Source organism: Pinus tabuliformis, chromosome 4_1, assembly GCF_031772625.1.
Source record: "Pinus tabuliformis cultivar Carrire ecotype Pingquan chromosome 4_1, CPIR1, whole genome shotgun sequence".
NCBI lineage: Eukaryota > Viridiplantae > Streptophyta > Pinopsida > Pinales > Pinaceae > Pinus > Pinus tabuliformis.
This window is the reverse complement of record NC_142303.1, coordinates 719,139,180-719,165,716: the sequence shown is the minus strand read 5'-3', so window position 1 is coordinate 719,165,716 and position 26,537 is coordinate 719,139,180.

The following is a 26,537-nucleotide window of genomic DNA, read 5'->3' as shown; positions in this document are numbered from 1 at the left end:
CTTATTCTAGTTCTTCTTCTCCTTTCTTCTGGCTCTTCTTCTCTTGCCTGTCCTTCTTCTGCTTCTTCTTCTTCGGGTTCTTCTCCTCCTGCTTCTTCTGCTTCTGCTCCTTCTTCTTCTTCTACTTCTTCTTCTGCGGATTCTTCTCCTCCTGCTTCTTCTTCTACTTCTTCTTGTACTAGTGCAGGAGAGGATTCAACACCCTGTGGGGACTGTGGTTATTTTCCTGCATTAGATGCTTTATTCTTTTTCTAGGGCTTTTTAATGAAATTTGCCAACAAAGCATAATCTTTGACCTCAGCAAATTTTTCTGCGTCCTCAAGGACTGACAGGCTGTCATTTTCGGGGGTTTGTGCCTATACTGGTGGTGTAGAAGGAGTCTCTTAAGCAAGTGCGCTAGTTGTCTTCTTATTTGAATATGGGGCCTTTTCTTCTGTTGATTTTTCCGATTGTTTCTTTTTTGCACCGGTGCAAGAAGGACTTCCTTTCTCATTCTTACTTAGGCCCTTTCTTGTGCTAGCAGGGTCCTCTATCTCCTTTCCAGCAGCTGCCTCTTTATGTAGCTATTTTAATAGTGCCTCCCATGTCATGCCTTTAACTTCTAGCTATTTCAGGACCAGAATATTTATCAAGCTGTGGTGATATAGCTTCGTGTCGGCATGGTCTGATTTTCCATCCCACACACCTTTGGCCATTTTTTCCAAGCTCTTAAGCAGAAAGTAGGGGAAATTCATCCTCCATCGGACGTGCCGACTAGCTTCGAAATGTTGCAACATCCTAGAATGATATACAAGAGTGTGGGTGTATCTTCCCTCACAGGTTACAAACTTCTGTAGGATGAAAAGGAGGTCTTTCCACTGTCCCAGCAGGACACTGCACAGAACTCCTTCATTCTAGTTTACCTCCATTTTCTTGTCGACAACAAAATGCTGCCATCACTTCCTTTCTAGTTTCTGATTTTTAAACCACTGTTCACCAGTATTTTCCAAGCCTGTCGTTGCTGCTATAAATTATTCGGTGACTTTAAATTTGAGAGGCCCAATTCTTACTCGGTTGTTTTTGAAATTTCTGGTAAACTATAAAGCCACTTCTTTATCATGCTCGTCAAACTTCTGCAAAAACTGAAGAAATCCTAAGTCTCACAATAGTGCAAGACTATTGCGATACTCGTTAGTCTATTCTACCTTACTGAGAGACGAGGGTTTGTTTCTAACAGGCGGCATCGCTACTTAACGGTTATGAATAGTCGAGAACTTTACATGCAACACCAGGGAAATTGGTTCTTCTAAATAGGGATCCAACTGTCCACCATCCTTTCCATCTTGTCACCAATTCGTTCGCCGTAACTGCACGACATCTTTGAGGTCAAGCCAGATTAGTACTTGAGGCGGCGTTTTAACGGCTAGGTGAGGTAATCATTATGAGTGAAGGACATCTACAATTATGGCAGAAAGGGGGCAATTATGTTCAAGCAACGGTTAAACACTTCCGCATTCCTTCGTAATTCAAAAAAACTTAGCATTCATTAAAAAATGATCATGATTCCTAACTTAAAAACACCTTGTACTTTAAATAATTTTCTCCTAGTTAGTATGATAGCACAAGTACTCATCGGCTAAGTGAAAGGACTTCATATAAATTTTCATGATGACCACTTTCCTATGATGTATGCTATGAAAAGAATAAATTGTACTATGTTTCTGATAGGGTGCATGCTTGCACTGGTCTGCTTGCACCGCTTAAATTATGCTAGTACCATTCTGCTTGCTTTATCATATAGGACAACATGCTTGCACTAGTGCAAGCATAATATCTAAAAACAGAGAATTTAAATAAAATATAGGCTGGACTTCCACATGACTTCCTCAACTTATACTAGAAATTTTCTTTGCCCTTTCTTGATGCTTCAGAGCATATCCTTTTGATCTTTGTGCGTGAGATCCTACAACGAATTCATGAGGGAATAAAGAAGTGGGAAAAGGGAAATTTCAGAATGGGAAGGAATTCTGTTACAGGGATTCTAGGAATAGTACCAAAAGAGGGAATAAACAGAAGTGGGATAGGGAAAAAAATTCAAGGGTAAAGTGGGATTTTTTCTGAAGCGGACAGGGTAAATTTAGAAGAATGTGGGAAGGTTAATCATTCTGGGATTGAAGAAGAAAACTAAGGGAATATTACAGAAGTGGAATATGAAGAAAGGAAGAAAATTTTCTGATAAGTTTGCCTACACTGGTGCAAGAAAAAATAACTGCAGCGAAAATTAAGCATTACTTGAATAGAAATATCCATGCTAATTACCCCAATTGTATAAAGGTTGGTTCTGCTGAACCTGCTTTTACTTGGTGGTCGCTAGCATATCTAAAGATCAAGCAACATTTTCTTTTTATTAGAAATTTTTGATCTTCTTGCCAGCAAGTTGGTTTTCAAGTTGATCCTCCTGCAATCATGTGAGCGAACTGATTTTCATAATTACAGGAATTTTTTTTTCTTTACTTTATATATATATATATATATATATATATATATATATATATATATATATATATATATATATATATATATATATATATATATATGTATTTTTAAGAAGAAGAAGAATTCATGTTTTCAAAAGGTTGGTATTACCATTCACCACTACCGTCCCGAATTTTTGTTGGACTTGTTGTGTAAAATCTTTCCTAGTAAGTGGCTGAAAATACTTCTTTAACCTATGTTCATTTACCAAGAATACTGAATTTTGTCCATCAATAGTTTTAACTTCTACTGCTCCATTCTCAAATACTCGGATCACTTCATAAGGTTCCATCCAATGTGTATGGAATTTCCCTTTAAATATTTTAAATCTAGAATCATAAAGGAGCACCCAATTACCTGGCTAGAATTGCTTTTTCTGAATAGACTTGTCATGCCACCTTTTATGTTGCTGTTGAATTAGTATGTTCTACTGAAAAACATCCTTATGAAATTAATCTAACTCATTTAATTGGAGAAGACGCTATTGTTGGGCCTCAAAAAGATCTAGTCCTAACTAAACTGCAGTCCTGAAAGTTTTGATCTAGAATTCAATTGGTAACAGATCCTGTTTGCCATATACCAGCTCATATGGTGTATGTCCCGTGCTATTTCTCCAAGTGGTTATGTATGCCCATAAAGCCTTTGGTAATCTTTCAGCCCAGTATTTCTTATGCATATTTACTGTCTATGTAAGAATGGACTCAATCACTTTGTTTGTGGATTCCACTTGGCCGTTTGCTTGCAGGTGATATGGCATGGACTTCTTATGCCGAATCTTATATTACTCCATCACATTTTGTACCAGATTAGAAAGAAACTGTGGACCATTGTTAGAAACAATTTCTCTAGGCACACCAAATCTAGTAAAGATTTCAGTAAAAAGAAAATCAACAACAACTTTTTCTGTAGTTAAAGAAACAACTTTAGCTTCTACCCATTCGTAACAAAATCTGTACAAATCAAGATATGATTTTTACTTAATGATGTTGGATTTATTGGCCCTATAAAATCAATAGCCCATTTTTCAAATGGCTCAATCATAACTTGGGGGCATAAAGGCATTTCATTGGTTTGATTATGCTGGCCCATTCACTGATAGCTATCACAATGCCTAACATACTGTTTGGCATCCTTAAACAAGGAAGGCCAAAAGTAACCAGCACGTAATACTTTATATGTAATCCACTTATCAGCGAAGTGGCCTCCACAAGGTTCATCATGAGCAGATTTCAAGATGTCAAACACATCCTCCTCTCTTACACACCTATGGATAAACAGATCTGGACTAGTGTAAAAAAGATCTCCTTGAATCCAAGAATATGCAGCACTTTTCTGAACAATACTCTGCTTTTCACGAGCGGACAAGTAGGGTGGTGTTTTCCCAGTAACCAAGTAATTAGCAATGTCAACAAACCATGGGGAATTTGTTGACATAGAAAAAAGATGTTCATCTGGAAAATCATCATTAATAGGATTTGCTTCACCAGGATTATCTAATCTAGAAAGAAAATATGCTACAACATTAGATTTTCCTAGTTTATCAACAATAGTAATATTAAATTCCTGCAAAAATAGTAACCACCTAGTCACTCTACCACTAGTCAATGGCTTGTTCATCAAATATTTTATCGCGGAATGATTAGTATGTACAAATACTTCATATCCTACAATATAGTGTCTGAACTTGTTAATTGCAAAAATCATAGCTAAAAACTCTTTCTCTGTAACTGTATAATTTAATTCAGCAGAAGAAAAATTCTTACTAATATAATAAATAACATAGGATTGTTTCTTTTCCTCTTGTCCTAAAGCTGTGCCAATAGCCAAATCTAAAGCATCAGAGGAAATGTGAAAAGGTAGGGACCAGTTATGACCTCTCAAAACTGGTGCATGTACTAACTGTTCCTTCAATGTTTCAAAAGACTGTTGGCAAGTTGTGGTCCAAGAAAATTCACTATCCTTAGCTAGAAGTTGGAAAAGAGCAGCAACTATCTTAGAAAAAATTTCAATGAATCTCCTATAGTAACCAACATGTCCTAAAAAACCTCTTACTTCCCTTTAAGTTTTGGGTGCAGGAAGATGCAGAATGATTTCGATCTTTGCTGGATAAACCTGGATACCTTTACCAGCAATCAAATGGCGAAGAACCACTCCCACTTTGCACATTAATATACATTTTTTGTCACTCAAGGCGAGATGGGCTTTCTGAAAACGAAGAATTACTTTTTCCATATTTTTGAGAGCTTCCTGAAAAGAATCACCAAACACAGAAAAATCAACCATATAGATTTCTACAAATTCTAGATCAGTAAAAATGGCCAGGACTGCCCTTTGAAAGGTAGTCAGGGCATTACATAAACCAAAAGGGATCACTCTATAAGAAAATGTACCCCATGGACATGTAAAAGTAGTTTTATCCTGATATTCGGGTGCATTCTGTATCTGGTTATAACCACTAAAGCCATCTAAAAAGGAAAAATATTCCTTTCCTGCAAGGGTATCAAGCACTTGGTCAATGAAAGGTTGATGGAAATAATATTTGAGAGTGGCTTTGTTTAATTCTCAATAATCAATACAAATACGCCATCTTCCATCTTTCTTAGGTACTAGCACTAATGGAAAGACCCACTGACTGTCGGAAATAGGATAGATAAAACTAGCATCCAAGATTTTTTGTACTTCTTCCTTCACAATATCTCTTGGAGTTGGATTCATTCGCCTTTGGGGCTATCGGAAAGGTTGGGTTCCTTCCTGAATATAGATATGATGTGTACGAGTTTCAGGAGGAATACCCTTCATATCTTCATAGCCCCATGCAAAGGCACTAAGATGGTTTTGCAACAAATTCACGAGCTACTCTTGCTGAGATGAGTCCAAATCTGAACTAATATACAAGGATTTACGGGGTTAATATCAACAAGAGTAGTTTTAGGCTTAGGAGTACTCAAGGGGGTGGTCAAATGCAGTGGTACAGAAGAATGAGAATCATGATTATCTTGAAAATCTAGGCTGAAAATCTGGCTCAATAGCTCAAAGCTAACCATCGTGTCTAGATTATTTAGGAAATCTTGAATCTAATCTTCTTGTGAAGATCCACTATATTGGATGATAATGTATAAAAGTCAGTAAGAAAGTGGTACTCGGCGGGGTGGATTTTGTAGCATTCAGCTAGGGTTATTGAAAGTTGCAGAGATCGTTTCCAATGGAGGGCGACAGTGGAGGGAGCTCAAATCCCTTCTACAAGGACGCTATAACTAGCAAAGGTAAATCACCATTGATGAATAGCAAAGGTTTTACGGATGAAAGGAGCAGGGATAATGAAAAGGAGACAGATGGGACCAAGAACAAGGAAAATGGCAGCACAAAGGACAAGGAGGAAGAACACAAAAATCAGGGTTCAAGAGACAAAAAACAAAAGGGACCTTGCAAGCCAAAAGCAGAAATCACTACTAGAGTAATTTTAAATGATCCTACTCTGCAGGAGCACAGGGAACACATGGGGAACTACGCCATAATCTGTAAATTCATGGGACTATGTCCCACTGAAAAAGCTTTACAGACATGGATCAAGTATCACTAGAAACCCAAAGGAAGCATTGACCTACATCTTGGGTCAAAAGGATTCTTCACAATGGTGTTCTCAAACATCGAAGGTAAAGACAGAATATTCGAAGGGGGACCCTACTTTTATGTAGCAGTCGGTCTCTATATGAGGCCTTGGATGATAAACTTTGTCCCAGAGCGGGAGACTTTCACTTCAGTTCCAGTGTGGGTAAGGCTCTATTCTCTACCTCTAGATTATTGGTAAACTGAATCGCTAGCTGCCATTGGCAATAAACTAGGGCATTTTTTCAAAGTTTCTGAAGCCACAAGAAAAGGGAAATATACCTCCTTTGTAAGGATATGTGTGGAAATGGATCTATCAGGAGCTCTTCCGGATGAAGCTATCCTAGAAGTTTTGGATGAGGAGTGGGTGCAAACGGTGGACTACGATCATATCCCATTCAGATGCCATAGATGCCATAAGCATGGGCATCTGTTTAGACACTGCCCTCTCAGTAAAGTAGAGAACAAAGGGAAACTCAATATAATGAAGGACACAGAAAGCTTTCAGAAAGTGGAAAGTAGAGGAAAAGGAGGAAAAAAGGGGCTAAAGCAACAACATAATGAGGGGCAGAAGGTCAGTCAAAACAAGTTTCAAGTGCTGGAAGAGAATGAAGAAAACACGAGAGAAAATCAATCTCAGGAGGAAGGTCCTAATGAAAAAGAGAAAGAGGAAAACAATAAACAATCTCAAGATATTGGTAATCAAAAAGAGATGTTGATGAGTGAAACAGAAATGGAGATGGACCAGGAAATGACCCAAAGTGAAATAGATCTAGAAGATCATGAACTATAGGAAATTCTTAATAAGGAAAACCTGGATCTGGAAGGATTCTTGATGCAGGGAACTAAGGGAGGAATAGATTCACTACCTCAAGAAGAATGCAACAAAATACAGCAATTTTTTTTATGGAAAACTCAGGAAAAAGGGTTGGATAAAGGTAAAAACATTCACAAGAAGGAACAAAGAGGTGTGAAAACTATGAAATCAACTCTAGGATTAGCAACTAGAAATCTAGGAAAGAAGAGGGGCAGAAAGAAGCAAAATGAGCTCTTCATGGATTGTGGAAATCTAATGATAGATTCGGGTAAGATGAAAGATCTAACTAGTTACTCCTTTACAAATCTTTAATTATGAAGTTCATATCTTGGAATATTAGAGGTCTAGGTAGTAAAAGAAAACAAAGAATGCTAAGTAACAGAATGAAACTAGTGATGCCGGATATAATCTTCATTCAGGAAACAAAATGCTCCATTCATAAATTAAAAAAAATCCATAGCAAATGGCTTAATAGATTTGAGTTTCTATAAGTTAAAGCAAAGAACACAGTGGGGGGCATTCTCACTCTATGGAACCCCCCAAAAGTTAGCATAATAGATGTGAAGGAATCAAGAAATTATTTATCAGTAATTATTCAACCAGTGGGGGTTTTAGATACCTTCCTGGTCACAAATGTTTATGGTCCTCAAAGAATAGATGAGAAACTTAGATTTCTAGACTCCCTGGTAGATCTTAGAAGCAGACATGAAGAAATACCTTGGGTCATGGGAGGATATTTTAGCATGATTAAATCTCTTTCGAAAAAAAAAATGAGGTATTAGATTGCTAAGTAAAGACTCCAAAGCGTTCCAAACCTTCATAGAAGATATGAAACTGATTGACTCATAAACACGCAATGGCCTTTTTTCTTGGAACAACAAAAGAGGAGGTGACGCATAGGTTGCCTCCAAGTTAGACAGATTTTTGATCTCAGAGGAGCTTATGCTCGCAAATAGAGAAATAACAGCTAGAGTTCTCCCCTTTGGAGGCTCTGATCATTGGCTGATTCAATTAGAAATCAAGGGGATCGATTCTCCCAGGAATAGACCCTTCAAATTTGAGAATATCTGGCTCTCCCACCCTGATTTCATCAGCAACATTGAAAAATGGTGGTCTGAAGATTTGCAGATATAGGGCACTAAAATGTTCCTCCTACATAATAGACTAAAGCACATGAAACTCAAACTCAAAGAATGGAACAAGAAGGAATTTGGTAACATTTTTTGTGGACAAAAAATTAGTGGAAACCAAACTACAGGAACTCAATCAAGCACTGATCACAAATGGTTTTGATAAAGTCAAAAGTGAGCAAGCTGATAAACACCATCAAGAATGGGAGAAATTATGCAAACAAGAGGAAATCTTTTGGAGACAAAAGTCTCGAATCCAATGGCTCAAAGAAGGTGAACGTAATACTAGATTTTTCCATAGATCCACTATGGCCAATAGAGCTCACAATAGAATCTCTTCAATATTGAATGAGAATGGGAAGCTTCATACCTCTCATAAGAATATTGAAGTTGTGTTGGTACAACATTTCAAAGGCATCACTAAGGAAAACAATCCAGACAGAGAGCAATGCATCAAGGAAATTACAAAAAATATCCCTAAGCTAGTGTCAAGAGAGGACAATTTTAACCTGAATAAACCAGTAACCGAAGAGGAAGTCAGTGAGGTAATTAAAGATATGCAAAATGGCAAAGCTCCAGGACCAGATGGTTTCAATGTAGACCTTTTTTAAGGCCTGCTAGAACATTGTCAAACATGACATTTTGAATTTTGTGGAGGACTCCAGAAGAAACAGGACTATTCTGAAAGCCCTCAACACCTCCTTCATCTCCATGACGCCCAAACAGGATTTAGCCCTGACTGCGGATAAGTTCAGACCCAGTGCTTTATGCAATGTGGTTTACAAAATTATTTCCAAGGTTTTGGCTAGCAAACTCAAACCTCTACTTCATTCTTTAATTTCAGGGGAACAATCTGGTTATGTGGAAGGCAGACAAATCCTAAATAACATTATTCAAGCCCACAAGGTAGTTCACATGCTAACCAGAAAGAGGCAGGCTGGTATGATCATGCAATTAGATATTGCCAAGGCATATGACAAGGTGAACTGGTCTATATCAAGAAGATCCTTACTGCTTTTGGGTTAGATCACAACTGGGTCAGATGGGTTATGGTTCTGGTAACTTCTTCCAGACTTTCTATTTTGGTGAATGGCTTGCCCTCTGAGATCTTCACTCCTTCGTGAGGCCTCAGGCAGAGAGATCCACTCTCTCCCTTTGTCTTTATCCTCAAGAAGGAAGGATTGGGCAGGTCCACAAAACAGGCCAAAGAATTGGGAAAGATAAAGGGCATTCAATTAATGGAGAATGGTCAAGCAATGACTCACCAACAATTTGTGGATGATACCATGTTGCAAGGAATTCCCACAGTCAAAGAAGCTTTAGCATATAAACAAATCCTAAATGACTTTTCCTTGGCTACAAGTATGGAAGTTAATCTCTCCAAATCAAATTTTTTTTCCTTAAATACTAACATTGCAATTCAGAGAAATATCTCCAAAATTCTGGGCTTTCAAAGGGATTCCCTCCCTTCAAAGTATTTGGGAATTCCCCTTACAACCAGACCTTTGCAAAAAATTATTTGGGAACCAGTGCTCAACAAGATGCAAGACAAAGTCAAAAAATGGACTATCAAATCGTTGAACCTAGCTGGTAGGTTGATTCTCACAAAGGCCATTCTGCAATCAATCCCTGTTTTCTTTTTATCAACCCTCCCAGCCCCCAAAGGTGTCTTACAACAAGTCAGGAATATCCAGAAAGACTTCCTTTGGGGCAAGGAGGAAACAATGAAGAAATGGGCCCTTCTTTCCTGGGATAAAATCTGTAAACCCAAGAGTCACGGGGGTCTAGGATTAGATGATCAGGAGATTATGAGTAAGGTTTTAGGAGCCAAGCTCTGGTGGAGATGGGTTAAAGAACCAGAAGCTCAATGGGCTAAGATTTGAAAAGAAAAATATGCAAATTCCTTGGAAACAAATGATCTTATAAGAATGTCTAGAAACATAAAGGGCTCTTACATCTGGAATAAAGCCTGGGAAAACAAAAAGCCTAGTACAAAACAACATTTTTTGGGAAATTAGAGCAGGAGATCTAGCTCTCTTTTGGGAAGACAAATGGCAACAAGAACCAATGTTGTTAAGAGAGGACTTTATGAGCCTCAAGTAGGAAACAAACTCCCAAGGATTAATCAAAGTTAAAGATTTCTGGAATCTTCCTCATAACTCTGGAAAGTGGAGAAACTGGAGAAGAATAGACTACAGAGATGATAGCTCCATAAAAATCAAAGCAGAGGCAATCATGAACATGCTAAAACAAAGTAAAATATTGGTTAGAGAGGGGCAGGATCAGTTAATATGGGGCCTTAATAAAGAAGACACCTTTAATCTTAAGGAAGCGAAAAGAATTAGCCTGAACCTAGATTCCTGTGTTTCAGCGAAATCCTGGCAACAACTTTGGAGCCACCAAGGGTGGATGAAGATCAAGCTTTTCATGTGGTTAGTTCATCACAAGAAAATCTTAACTTGGGACAATATTCGGAAAAGAGGTGTTATTGGGCCTTCTAGATGTCAGCTATGTGAAGCTCAAGAAGAGACAATGGAGCATATTCTCAACAGTTGCACCTATACCACCTGGTTGTGGGATTCTTTTGCCACCATTTTTCAACAAACAGACAGAGATAAAGGAAGTATCATTAATACCCTAAACAAGTGGAGAAGAAACTTTTCAGAGAATGAGCTCCTTAATTTGGCCTGGGCCTTTACGCCAAGCTTCATAATCTGGAATGTTTGGAAAGAAAGGAACAAAAGAACTTTCAAGGATGAAAAAACTATTCCTCTTCGCCTATTGGATCTGATCTTGAAGCAAAATAAGGAGACAGTGAGCACCATTGTTCACAATTATCCCAAGAATCCTCCCACAGAAAATGATTTGAGAACTCTCAGGCATCTGGGAATGCAAGGGATCATTCCCCATGGACTAAGCAGAAAGGAAAGAGAGTTGGAAATGGAAAAGGAGTTCTGGCATCCTCCACCGAAAGGTTATTTGAAATGAAATATTGATGGTGCTTCAAAATGCAACCCTAGAATAGTTTGTTATGGTGGGGTGTTAAGAGATGAAGAAGGAAAGATCATCTCTATATTCCACTGCCATTTAGGTAAAGCCACCAACAATATGGCTGAATTAATGGCTTTAGAACAATGTCTAGAGCTTCTGAAACTAAATCATAGCTCAAATGTCATTATCGAAGTAGACTCAGAGATCTCCATAAATGTTGTTAAGAGAATCAATTGCGGAGCAATGCCGGAGAAGGTCTCAAAACACTGGAGACTAATACAAGTGTACCAAAGAATTCAAAAACATCTCTTGATTCTTTGAACTTTTAGTTTCGACCATGTTCGACGTAAAGACAATAAACTAGCGGATACACTAGCCAACCAAGGAGTAATTAATTCAGAATGCAGAATTGAGATGAAGTGGCAGGAGACACCTCAGAGTAGATTAAAAGATCTCTGCGATGAACAAGAAGCAGAGGACATAGAAATGTTTAGACACTAGGCCAGAGTGAAAGGCACGAAAGGATGATTTCTAAGCAAGTTCGATCACATTGTTGTGGTTGGTACCTTGAAGAAGGGCAAGCACATAGTAGTCACATAATACCCTGGCGTAAGTTGACCAGTCACCTTTTTCCTTCTGACTGCAACACAGGGTTCAATTTACAGTCATCGTTAGTCTCTGGTACAATTCCCGAGGAGAGCTTGCGCAGGAAGGGCGGTTGGAATTTTATGGCGAAGGCTATTTACCTGCGATCCTCCTTCGAAATGGAAACCAAGCACAAAGTTGTTTCCAGGTGATCGCAAGGCTTCAGAATGATAAGTGTTTTTGGAATTTTGGGAGCGATTCCATTAGGCTCCCAACACATGGAAAACGAGTGGTAAATAATACCACCCTCCATCGTGCATTAATGTTTGGACATCTTGGTTGTGCAATATTCCACCGAGCCATTCAATTTCACAAAATGAATCGATGGTCAAAATACGCCGTGTAGTTTTGTGGGGCCACTAGTCTTATCAAGCTTTTCGAGACAGAGACGTGGGGGTTAGTGGAGTATTACAATAGGTTGAAGCATCATAAAGTTCAACCTAAGGTATTATTTGAGAGATTAACATTGAATTTTGTAAAGGGGAGGGTCATATCTAAGGCAGAATGCCCTTGTTATTTCTTGAGTCCATGAAGAGGTAAGGTTTTCTGTATATGCTATAACATTATCTTTGATTTAATGAAATAGAAGGATCGTCTCTTGCTTCAGCAAAAAAAGAAGATCCAGTATACTGATGGATAAGGGAAATGGGCTGAGTCTCCTCATCACTGCTTTGATCCAACCATAAATTATCTTGAAGGTCCTGAATGGATCTAGCGGGGGGTATAAGGTAAATTTCTTCCTAGAATCTCCATGCGAAATATACATATCACCTAAGCGACATCCAATATATGAATTGGTTGTAGCAAGCCATGGTCGACCCAAGATCAAGGGATGTCCTCCTACTAGGTTCTTTGGCTGAAGCACAATGAAATCAATAGGATATTCCTAAGAATCTATTGAGATGATTACATCGTCCAATACTCCTTCTGGCTTAATTTTAGAACTATCTGCTAATTCAAGCACAGTGGGAGTGGGGTGAAGATGAGATAACCGAAGTTGATCCATGGTTTGCTTAGTCATGACATTAATGGCTGCCCCCAGGTCTATAAGGACATTAGAGACAAGGACATTACCAATATGAACTGAGACAAGAGGGTTTCCGGGATCAATATATTTTTCCATAGACACACATCTCGTCATCATCTCTGCTGCCTTACCAACAAATTGAATGGTTTGGAGTTCCAATCTCTTCCTCCTAGGTTTCTTGAGATAGATTTCCTTAATAATCTTGGTACAAATAGGGATCTCTTTTATGGCTTGGAGCAGAGGTATCTTAATGAAAAGATTATGAAGCTCTGATGCCAAGCTAGTCTCAGAAAGAGGCTCACTTCTTTCCATTACTAGTCGCTCTGGGAAGGGAGGCTAGTTGGAAGAAGATGGCAAAGATTCAGAGGGTAAGGGCTACTTAGTGACAGCTTTCAGAGAATGATTAAGAGTTTCCTCTTATTCTTTCTCTTCAACAATCACTCTAGGTTACTTCTGATTTTCTGATGTTCCAGTCCTTCCCGATCTTAATTGAATATCATGAATGCTAACTAGAATAGACTGGTACTCGAATAAATGTGGGTTTGTTACATAAATCATTTGCATTGCTTTATTATTGTTAGGATTGGGATAGGTTGAGCAGGCAACTGAGGAGGTCGAAAAGCTGGAGGTAAAGGTAATGGTGGAGTAGACTGACTCGGAAGTTGAGGCATTGAATAAGGTGTCTAAGTAGATGGATATGACTGCATGGGTGGCCGGTAGGAATATGGAGAATGAGTTGGCCCTCTCCAACCTTGTTGCCATGGTTGAGAAGGTTGCCCATGTTGATATTGGTTCCCATACTGCCACTACTGATTAGTGTTAGGATAAGAATATGCATGTGAATTATAACCAAAATAGTGTGGAGAAAATTCCAGAGCCATACCTGCACCTACCTGAGGACAATTTCTTTTTGCTCCCATAACATACAAGTATTCAGCTCCAGGTTGTCCCCCTGTAAATATAGCTTTAAGTCCTGGTATAGAGGGACATTTTTTTGTGACATGGTCTTTTTCACAAATAGCACACTTATTATTTTCTTTAAAATTAAGAGGACACTCTTTAGGAGGATGCTTGTCTCTACATCTAGGATAGAAAATAATTAATGACTCTTGTTCCTTCATGAGTTTTTGTTGAAATTTTAAAGAGTCCAACTGTTTGGTAACAGTGTTCATTATATCAATTTTCATGTTTTCCATTTTATTTTCTAGTACAATAATCATAACATCAGTAGATTCGGTTTTTCTATTTCTGTTTCGAATTCCTCTACTGGATCTATACTGATTTCTTGAAAACTTCCTGCATAATTCACAAATTTGTTCAAAAGTTTGTTGATAAATATCACCTTGTCCTAACATATTTAAATTATTTCTAGCATTATCAGTAAGCCCTCTTAAGAATAAGGTTCTAATAGTACTGGAATCAAGATTAAGTTTCAACCTTTGTAAAATATACGAAAATCTTTCTAGATAATATTCAAGAGTTTCATCATCATCCTGTATGATTGTAAAAATCTCATCTTGCATGTCCCGAGTTTTGCAATATTATTGATTTTTAGACAAAAAAACTCTCTTCATGTGATCCCAAGAGGCTATAGTGTTTCCTCCTAGCCCCATAAACCAGTGTAACGCTGAGTCCTTGAGAGTCATAGGAAATAATCTTAACTTCTGAGCGTTAGTTGAATAATCATAACTTCTACACAAAATATCAAACTCGAATAAAAAAGAGTTAGGATCTTCATGCACTTTACCATGGAAATGAGGGAGAGCTGATGGTGGAATGTTCTTCAGTTGTGCCACAGTATCAGGGTCCACAATTGGTAACACAAAATTCGATTGTTCCCTAATTAACTGGTTTACACCAGTCCCTTCCACATGATCTTCATGGTCTTCCATTGTTTCCCTTTTGCTTCCAACAGACTGAACCACACCTCAACTATTGTCACCAGAATTCAAGTGAATTGTTTCTGCGTGATGGGTTTGAATTGGATTGGGCTTCCTGCTCACAGAAGGAGACCCAATATGAGAATTGTTTTCAAAATTCTTTTGGCCCTTAGTGGGCTTTGAACCCTTACCTTTTTTAGGCATTCATTTCAAAAAAAGAAAGAAAAATAACAAAACAACTTCTAATAAAAAATGTTGTCAGAAATCAATCAACACCAGTAAAATTCCTTCAAAGAATATTTTCCAAACAATACAACAAAAATAAAGGAAAAATTACCTCTATTGTATAATCAAAAAATTCTTACCAAATCAAATCGCAATCACTCTAGCTAACTATTGTTTAACTACTGAGTGTGTGTTTTTCTTTAGCAGAGACACTTAGCAGTCTCATCAGATGGGCCCTTTAAACCTGCTCTTTTAGAGATTTCCTTCTTGTACTAATCTATCCTGCACTATCGCAGTCTGCTTACACTAGTGCAGGAACAGAGATTCATGCAGAGGGTATAAATGGTGTCTTTACTAAAGGCGTTTTACTTCCTGTAAGGGCTTGAACTTTTCCAGGTTCAAAGCACTCAGATCCCATGGAAAGAAACTAGTTCTTGCACCAGATCAGAGCTTCTTATACTTAGCATTTAATTGTTAAAATAAGTGCTTAGTTTCTACAAGTGCTATTACATTGTTAAATCAAATTGCACACATAAAAAATGAATGTTTCTAATTTTGAAAAAGTGTATAAATAAGGAAACAATCCATATACGTCTATCCTATCATAAAGTGTTTAATGAAAGCAAGAAAATTGGGAATTAAACTAGAAAGGCTTGCTGCATCGCACCAACGTGCACTGATGCAGGTTCATTTCTCCTGCTTGGATCAGGCGGGGAAAACCAACCAAATAGAACTGAAGAAAAGGAATACCACACCAACGTGCATTGGTGCAGGTTTATTTCTCTTGCTTGGACCAGGCGGGAAAACCAATCTGAAATCAGGTGCAGGAAAAGGAAACTTAACTACTTCACATAATGGATCCACTTTCACTTAGACAGGAATGCATGTGCTTGAAATTAAATCACACTTAACAACATAAACACAAATTACAAGAAACAGGAAATAGGGTAAATGTGTTGGGTTGGCTGGACCCTGGCCAACCAACGTGTTTCCCTTTCAAATAGAAACGTTTCTCAGTTCTTTAATCAATTCATCAACTTCAAACATAGAAATTGAATTTATAAAACATGAGGCAGAGCTCCCTTTTTATTAATTCACTGAGGCAAAGACATGCGTGAATACATAGTCCAGCCCAGATTCAGGCGATAACAAAATATAGCAACCTGTTACTGCCTCTCTGGCTGTATCTCTGTTCTATAAAAAATTTCTATCCAAAAAATATCTCGTCCTATTTACATTCTTCATTATATATATCTTTCACCAAAGGCCAAAATAGATCATTTAACCAATTACATAACCAAATGTAGAATTTAGCTTTCGGCCTTTAAATTAGATAGTTTAATAAAACTGGCCGTAACCAATCTCCAGCTGTTCGTTCTTCATAAATTCGATCTCAACTGCCTTTAGATTGATCTTGTTGTTGTGGCTGAAGCTGCTCAAAACGAGGCAGTGATCAAGGAGGTTTGGATCTGCTGCAAGGATTTTTTGTGCTTGCACCGGCGCAAGATCCGATCCTGCACTAGGATCAGCGGTCACAGTAAGTACTTTGACTATCAAATAGACATTGGAGATATCGATAAGTTACAAAGAGTGATTATAAGCAAGAAATCATGTAATAAATGATTAATTAATGCTAATTTAAGTTAAAAATATGAAAAATAAAGTGCATACAAAATATGTCACCATTCTTGGACTAGTGTAAGATGAGGGTGTATAAGAGAGGTAAAACAACGGTAAATGGTTATGATTTAGGAAAGGGAAAATGGCGAAAAGGGAGAATATTAGGGGGCTAACACAATGTGTAGTTTTAGGAAGTAAGGATTCAAGCTTGAGGCTTCCAACTACATAATGTGCAGTTCAAAGGGGTAGAGTGAGTCCAGGTTAGTTGCGCGTGAAACTTTCCAAATTTTAATTAAGTGTGGGGTCAGTGAGTTAGAGATAAAATGAAGGTTGGACTTGAACATGATCACACACTCATCCCAATCGATGACACAGCATTAAACACAACACTCAAAATAAACATGATCGCCTTAATGTGATGACAAAGCAACATTCTCCTCCATGTGTGACACTTAAGATATACATTGCGATGCTAGTGAAAAAAAATAGTATGACAGTGTATAAAAAATTTGGAGTGAGTCTAATATGTGTCTACATGATAGATAGGACCCTCTTAAAAATGAACCATAACTCCACTTTTACAATGTGTGACACTTCCCATGCAAAAAGACGACACTTGCAAAAGTGAGAGAAAAGTGCAAACGACCCTTGAAATGGATTAAAGAAAGTGAAAGTGACACATGAGAGAGTGAAGATAACATGAAAATGACACTTATTAAAGTGAATGCAAGAAAAAATTATAGTTGCAAACTTGAAAGCAACTCTTGTGAAAATAAAGGTGCGCCAAAGCAATAGTTGAGAAAAATCACCGAAATAGAAGTATAAGTACAATCAAAATTAGGAACATTGTCATTGGAGAGTCTGCTCTAACGATCAATATGTATTTTGCAATACACTGTGTTTATCAGTTGGGTAGTCACTGTCACTAGTGATTGTGCAAGCCTTACCTTCAAGAGTTGTGCAATGCCTGTGTAAGCTTTCATAAAAATATGTGTGTTTATAAATTAATTGAAGGTAGAACATGTGTGAGCAAGTGAGTTTGACACTTAGAAGAGGACTTAATCATTTGAAAAACATTATACAACCATGAAGTGACCATGGAATGATAGATTACAAGATCCTTAGTAGGCTCCAAAATTCAAGTGTAAGAAAAATTTTGGATGGTTTTTGTCACAGTGACAATATGTGGAATGAAGTTTATCTATCTTTATTGGTTTGAATTCATTCACACTTTTGGTAAGGTTCTTTTGTTTTGTTTGCATCTTCTTAGGAGTGGAATCTTCAACACCATGAAATTTATAGTGCTGACCTTGCCAATTGAACTACATAAACTGATCTTCATGTTTTTTAGTCTAAATCCCCAACTACATCAACCATTCCACACCTAGCACCATATCCATTTCCTCAAGATTTAGAGCATACAGTCCTTTTATAGCTCCAATTCTTGTATTAGAACAAAGAATTTATGACATTTTCCTACTTCTTTGACCTTTTTTGCATTGGCAATCGCAACAATGAGGTCCTTGGTGGGGTATAAAAAGAGGTTAAGTTATTTAGCAACATTAATGTCTATACAATTATGAGCACTACTATAATCTAAAAGTATTGTGACATTTCCATCTCTTATGACTCCTTTAAGCTTAAGTTTATTAGGTTATGGTCTCCTTGGCATGGTTATTGAGGAACTATAAGGTTCCTTTATTTTTTTCATAAATACTAGATCCTCCCCTTTCTGAGATGTAGTGGAACATATTTTGTAATGAGTTCTTGTAATTTGTTTTTTGGAGTAATTATCTTTCATTGAAGTTTGTTGTATTAATTTCTATTTCACTAGCCACATGAGATTGAGGCTAGTGATGCTTTTTATGGCGTTTCATCATGGTCTGAGTTTAAATTATATGTTATAGTGATTTCATCTTTTGGCTTCCACACTTATACTTGCCTTCCTTCCACTATTTTATAGTAATGTAATGTCACATCTTCACATTTATGTCCTAGTACCAATTTTTTTCCATGCTTATGACAATATATATATATATCTATATATATAGTTTCCTTTTCTCTAAGTCACTACTAGATTTGTCTAATTCCTTCAAGAGTTTGTAAGTATATAATTTATTATTGTGGCATCTATTTTTTGGAGACCATTTGTCTCCACAATATCTACACTTCTTTCTTTCATTCTTATTTCAATCATGATATCACTTTTCATCTTCCCTAGTGAATGATGGCCTACTAAACTTGTTCTTTTATTCAACTAGATTGACTGCATATCTAGCATCCTCAAATTTTTCATGGTTCCTGCTCCATAAACTTCCATGAGTATTCCACTGGCCAATTCATCACAATAGATCTACTAAAATATACTTGTAAATATCTATACAATGAGGGTTTATTTCTCTGTAGATTTCTAAATATGTAAATTATTGTATATTGCATATACATGTAAATTATAATTATGCAAAAAATAAAGAACAGTGAACTAAAAATCACAAAGTACAAATTAACATAAGATATAATCTTGGAAACCATTTCGGGAAAAAACATAGTTGGAAGGTGACGTCACTTTGCTCTCTTTCTCTTAATGGAAAATGGATGCAAGTACAAATAAGTGAGGCCTATGGCCCATGGGCTACTATAGTGTAGAAATGATCATTCCTTCCTCTCTCCATATCTAGTCTCACCTACTCTTCTCATCTATGAAACAAAATGCACTCCAATAGAATGGAACTTGTTTTCCTCCTAGTGGCCTAGTTATAACACAACTTGATAACCTACTAGTGGTTAAGTTTGACTCTAACTCTTAACTAGAGTTACAATATGGACTCTTATAGAGTATTTTTCATGATGATCATGTGGATAGTCATAAAGGAATATATGTATAAAATCGTTAAAATGTTTAACACTTAAGTGACAAAATTTTACCCCCAAAAAATGCCATTTGATTCCTCAAAATGCTTATAGAAGGTTTCAAACCCCACTTCACCAAATAGGGAGCCACTGGTAAAAATGGTCTTATGAGTTGATTCCTTCACTTTTTCCACTCTAAAAGAATCAAGATGGTTGGGAGATAATATAATGATCCACTCCAAATCACACATCCCAATTATGAGAGGCTTTTGCTCTCCAAAATCTTATAGTAAATGAGGTGAGAAAATTTTCTTCCACCTTCTCTCAAGTGTGCCATTTAGCCTTGCCTGGAATCTATCCTTTTAACACAATGTTTGATAATGCAAAGTCTAGCAATATTTGGATCTAATGCTCCACTTCCCTATTGGTTGGTAACCCGTTAGGCTCTTGGAACACATCCTTGTATGCTTGTAGAAATTATTCCAATTGTTGTCTCTATTTCTTAGTACGCCACAACATGGATGAATTTGATCTCACTAACTCTTCTATAGACTAATTTTAATCTTAAAAATAGTAATTTTATATTTTATAGACTAGTTTTCCATCCTTGATGAGGCGGTACTAGTTGGATATCTACATGAATATTTCAGCTCACATGTAAACATAAGGACTTCCAAACGCCACTCCACATACATCAATGGTAACTACATCTATTTCTACTTCATGAATAAAATCAACACTTATAACATATGTAATTTTCCAATATTTGGTTACCTTTATTTATGAATCCTTGCTTACCCATCGCAATGGATATGGGCTTGGATGACCACAAACTTCAAATCCCAATTTTTTGACTATATCTATTGCAATAAGATTCACCTATGATACTGAGTCAAACAAAGTGACAATATTTGTCCTCTTTACATATATATTTATATGGAAGAGTTTGGTATTTTCATTATCTTCTTATTGTTAAAGGCTACTCAAATTCACTTCATTCTCCACTAATTTACAAACAATCTTCTCATCCATGTCCAAAATACTTTCAACCTAGTTGCTTGAATCAGTGGCCATGAGGTTCTTCTTCTTTTCATCTTTCTTTATTTTCTCTAGGTTAAGATTTGGACACAACTTCTAACACTTCTCCTCTATATGACCATCAGTTTTACAGTGATTGCTAGGATGTAATCCTTCAATTCACAGTTGTACATTTTTAGCAATTATTCATTTATGACTCTATTTTTCTTATGGCCATAACTTACCATTCATGTGTAGTCATTCACATTTCTCTTATATTTAATATGAGTAAATTTTTTGTACAAGTAATCATCTTCCTCATCATGAAACCTCTTTAATAGGGTAGTCATGAAATTTTCCTAATGAAAGGAATGAGCATCACATTTTTTGGTCCACCATAGAAACTAGGTGTAATAATATCCTACTAATTTGTTAGATATTGTCATTATTTCTCTCTTTCACCTAGAAGGGGGTTTGATTAAAAAATTACTTCCATTTTGTTAACATCAATGTTTGCTCCTTTATGGTCCTCACCATCATAATTTGGTAATTCCTTTCTAATTATTTGGAACTATTGTGTGTTTCTTACTTCCTTCAAAAATTACTTTAGGTACTTCTTGATGTCCATGTTCACTTGTATTTTGTGATTCTTGACTTGATGTTGGTTTTTTGTATGCTAACAATTCTATAATTAATGCATCCACCCTCTCAATTAGCTAGTCAATTATTTTTCCTTGATATTTAAGTATCCTTATTATTTTGTCATTGTTTTCATTTTTCATTCTTAATGTAGTTTTTCATTATTTCTCAAAATTCTCCATCAATTTGTAAATTATGTCTCCTTTTTCTATTAGCTCATGATTTTATCCATCCTCTTTTTTTCCTGCTCCCCAATCTTTCTATCCATTTTCAACGCTCATGGGGAGAGTCCTTATAAATCATGGTATTGACCTCATCTCCATATTGGTTGACTTTGGCATGTAATTCATCATTTCTAACCATATTGGCTTTGGTGTTTCTCTTTGTGGAACCTACTTCTATATTTTTTTCCAAGAAAAAAAAACAAATTCTCTATTAATATATCAAGGTTGATACATCATGTATAACACAAAAGTGCTTCAGAAATATAGTCTCCAAAAAACTATCCAAAAATTATGGTCGGGTTGGTATAAAAATACCTATAAAAATTCCACAAAAATTTTTGGCATATGCCTGAAATAATAAAACCATAAGTTAATTTTAACATTTTACAACCAAATAGGAACATAGAACAACCTATAGAAAGTAGAGTCCAAAAAGAAGTGGAATATAAGTGAAACTCATATATGACCTAATGAGGCCCATGGAACATGTAAGGATTCTTCTTAATGATCATTTATTTTTTTGAGGATCTTCCAAATGTCGAGGTCCAACACCAGTCCCAGCTTTGAGAGGGAATCATTTTCTTGGTTCCTATGACCATGCACATGATGAAAAGAGACATCAAAGGATTGATAAATAAAATTCTGTATATGTTTGAAGAGAGGTTGCAAGGAAAAAATGGTCATTCTTAAGAATCCTTTCATCCAATTAATAACCAACATATAATCACCGTATATCTACACATTTGAATCTTCATTTTCAAGAGTAAGGTGTAGGAGGAGCATGAGAACCAATAGCTCAACATAGTTATTTATGGAGATCTTGATGCCAACCCCTCAAGAAATTTGGGATGATGCAAATAGATGAATAATGCCCCCAACACCCCCCATAGATGGAGAACTATGAGTAGCCTCGTTGAAGAAACCCCACAAGGACTTAGTAATAATAGTATCCTCAAACTTATGAGTGGAATATGGTAGTGACTAAGAGTAAGCACCAAGGAGAAGATAGCCAATTTTTGAGTTGCTGCCATAAGGGCCAATGGTGGCTTGTTTTCAAAAATTTCCTAACTTCTCTAAAACCAAATTCCCCAAGATACAGAGAACATGAGGATTTGAGAAATTTTTGAATGTTTGAAAGAACCCATGATTGTAAAAAATAGTTAATGTTAATTTTAGCCCACCTAATATTTAGACTAGTGAGCCTCTAAATTTCAAACCAGACCTTCCAAGAGAAGGTGCAGTGTAAGAAAATATGAGTGACTGATTTTGAATCTTGGTGGCACAAAGATAATCTATTCATCCAATGGAATGATCAATTTTGAAGGTTATTCCAAGTAGGGACATTATTTCATAACATATGCCACATCGAAAGTTTTATTTTTACAGGGTATTTCATTTTCCAAAGAGATTCCCCCCACCAATGGGGGCAATCTACTGCATGTGATTGTGCCAACCAAGCATACCCTACCTTTGGTGTATAACACACAGAATTAATATGTATCCAAACTAGAGTTTCAAGTTCATATGAGATAGCAACATGTGAAAATGACAAGGCCTAAGAGTGTATTGTTCCCAAAGAATGACCTATTGTTCATTTAGTCCCGAGTCACGAGTGTTTGCCCACACATCAGGTCCCAAAACTGACAAGCACTCAAAGACCTCTGCTAAGAAAAATATGCCTCGATCATTAAATATTCAATAAAATTATTTGGAAGTGGGTATTGTGTCCCCTCCCCCCACCTAGTGGTCCTTCCTAATTTGAAAAAAGGAATCATCCCCCACATTCCAACATAAGCCTTGGCTGATGAGAAAGAAAGAATTTACAATGGATTTCCAAAAAATGGAACCCCCCTTATGGTTCCTATTTAAGTCTGTGATCCTATCTAAGATGGATCTAGGAGAAATATATTTTTTATTCATGCAATGTGCCCAATAACCCACTCCTTGAATGAGCCTCCAGTCACTCTTAGTGACCAGAGTAGTGGAGAACCAAGACAGATCTTTCAAGCCCAATCCACCATGGTGTTTTGTAATAATGATTGATTTCTAGGATGTATGTCTAAAAGGATTTTAGTCTTCCTTCATAGCCCATAGGAGATGCAAATAGATTTGTGTGATTTTGGCCAAAATCCCTTTGGGAATCCAGGCCAGAGTGGCCCAAAAAACCATAATAGCTTCAATAACTAATTTTATGAGAAACAACTGACCCACATGAGAAATGCATTTGTGGCACCATATCTTTATTCTATTCCAACATTTTGGCAAGAGTGAGAACCAGTCATATTTAGGATAATCATTTTCCTTAAGGGAGAAACCAAGTTTTTTAAATCCTTCAGTAGGTGTATCATTCCTAGCCTCTAAAATTTTCGCAATCTAATCTTGAAGATATTCAAAGAGACCCCAACATGTAAGTGTGTAAGTTTCCTTATTAATCCTTGTTCATGTAATGAAACCAAAATTCTCAAGGATATATTTTAGGGATATGATAAGTTGGAGAGAGGCTTCATGGAAAATAAGGATATCATCCATGAACAGTGAATGACTCAAGAAACATTTTTCCCCAATTTATATACCTCTTAAAGACCCAGACTCTTAGGAATGTTTGAGAAGTCTACTAAGGCTCTCTATTACTAGTACATAAAGAAGAGGAGAAATAGGGCATCACTGACGAAGACCTTGAGATCCATTGAAAAAAGGTGAGTTTTCATCATTTATTAGAATGGGAAAGGAATTAAAACTAATGTAGTTGGGAATCCAAGAAAAAAAATCAGGATGGAGTCCAAGCTCGAGAAGGAGTTATATATACAACCAATTCACCCTATAAAAGGCCTTAAATAGATACAACTTATAGAAAAAAAAAAAAAAAAAACCTTCTTTTTAAATGTGTATAGAATGGAGGCCTTCTTGAGCTAGTCCTACACCATGATGATTTCTTGCTCCCTAAGAAACCCAAACTTCTTAGGGGAGATGTGGTCTAATAGGATGTTTTTTATCCTGCATGTAATTATCTAAGAGATTATTTTATAAAAGAAGTTGTAGAGAGATATTGACCTATATTGGTAAAATCTAACAAGATTTTCTACCTTGGGGATCAACTTGATGAAGATGATGTTGAAAGGAGCTAATATGTGTCCTAGTAGGAAAGAGTATTCCACCACCCTAAGAAGATAATGATTGATGAAGTGAAAAAAAATGATGTAGAATTTTGTAAGAAGCCCATCGGGATCGAGACTCTTTCCCTTTTGAAATCCATGAAGAATGAATTCCATCTCTCCCAATGTAACCTCACTCATTAAGTAATCATTATCTTATTCATCTACAAATCAAGTAAATAATGATTTAGCTCTCAGGATGTGGCTATAATTTACTCGATTGTCTTGATGAAAAAGGTGCTTGAAATGAAAGATTCCAATCTTAGCGATCTCAGAGAAGGACGTGGAATTTGTGCCATCTAATTTTTCAATGGACTGGATGGAATTTACATACTTATGATTATTTTCATACCAATGGAGAGACTTTGTATTTTCACCCCTATCTTGAAGCTAGAGCTCTACTCTTCATGCACCACTCTTTTTCCTTATCCAGAATAATGGATATATTTTGTGCTTCTAGATTTTCCAAAGGCTTCTTTTGTTCATCCAAGATCATACCAAAATCCTCAATATCCAAGAGGGATTTGATCTGGGATTTGATCTCCTCTAGCCACTTGTGGTAGGATTCGATTTTATTCCCAGCCTAGGAAGGGGGCGAATGCATTGAAATGTTTTAATTTTTCTTGGAATTGAATGGGAGAGCCCCATTATCAGGAATAAAATGAATCCATATATCTTTTATGCCTTGCATAAATGTCTGTTTCTCCAACCATGAAGATTTAGTTTGAAGGCACGAGGGGATTTTGAGAAGTTGTATCCAATTCCAAGATAATAGGACAATGGTCATAAATCACACCCAGAGCAATTCATTGAGGAAAATGGAGGTCCTTATCTAGAAGGATATCTAGAATGAGAAGTCTATTCAATTTCTTAGCAATCGGATTCATCCCAATCCTATTTTTTCTCCAAGTTGGAAGGAGCTTGATTATTCCAATGTCTAATAGACCCAAAATACAAAGAAAGGTCTAAGAAGAAGTCATAATACATGTATGGTCTAGTAGCAGACCCCTAGGCTTCACCATGGCCAAGGGAGAGGTTCAAGTCCCCCCTATAATTATAGAGCTAGGAGAAGGTAAGGTAAGAGAAATAATAGATTCCAAAATGGTCAGTGATCCAGAAAAGGACAACATATATTGTAGATGCAAATCTTTCAGTCGAGAAGATGGGACCAAAGCTCTATTATTAGGTCCCCGTGGAAGGACCAAGCATTTTTGAGTTGAAAATTTGAATTTCACCACCCTATAATAATTCCCCCAGATTTCTCGGATGCATCAATAGCAAGGAACTCCTAATTCTTGGGGATGGAGGCAAGGGTGTCAGTAGCCTGAGAGTTGCCAATAATAGTTGTATGTAGAAGAATAATTTCTATTCCAATATTATCCACCAAATGTTATAGAGCGAATTATTTAGGGGTATTGTCAAACCCACAAATTTTGAGAGTGAGAAAGATCATGGCACAACCCCTCCAAGGGTCGATTCTCTACGTGCCCAAGTGATTGAGTGTTGTTTCCTCACTCGAACTTATGCATGTGTAATAAATTGTGCCTTTGATAATTAATATTTCCTACCATGCCTTGAATTCTTGTGTGGGGGGATACATAACCTCCCAAACCCATCCCCTGGGTCAATGCTACATATCGACATATGAATATTAAGAGGAAGTGGACAACAAGGAGCCCATAGATATTAGATCATATGATGGCCACTTCTCCCCCAGGGGGGATATTATGTTGTGAACATGGGTAGGTTTCTTAGGGGGAAGGCATAGGAGCAGGTGGTGGATGGGAGACAGGGGATGGGCCCTAAAACATATCCAAGGTGTTAGGATGAGAAAGTGACATAATAATCAAATCTTCCAACTATTTTACAACTATGAAATTACCATTAGTAGGGGAGAAGAAGGTGATGGAACAATTTGTGGTATGGAGATATCCAAACCTTCCTGTCCCATTGGCAAAGATGTATCATTGAGCTCCTATAGGCCAATTTTCACACCCGCAACAAGATCATTAGGTGGAAGAGGCTACTCGACCACCATTGATTTTTTCACTTGAACATCGAGTTCTAGGGTATAAGCCTTATGAACTTCCAACCACATGTATGGCAACGACCACACTTAAAGAAATATCCTCATAATCTAGAGGCTGCTAGAATTGTGAGACCCCAAACTTGATAAAGATAGAATCATCCAAACCTTTAG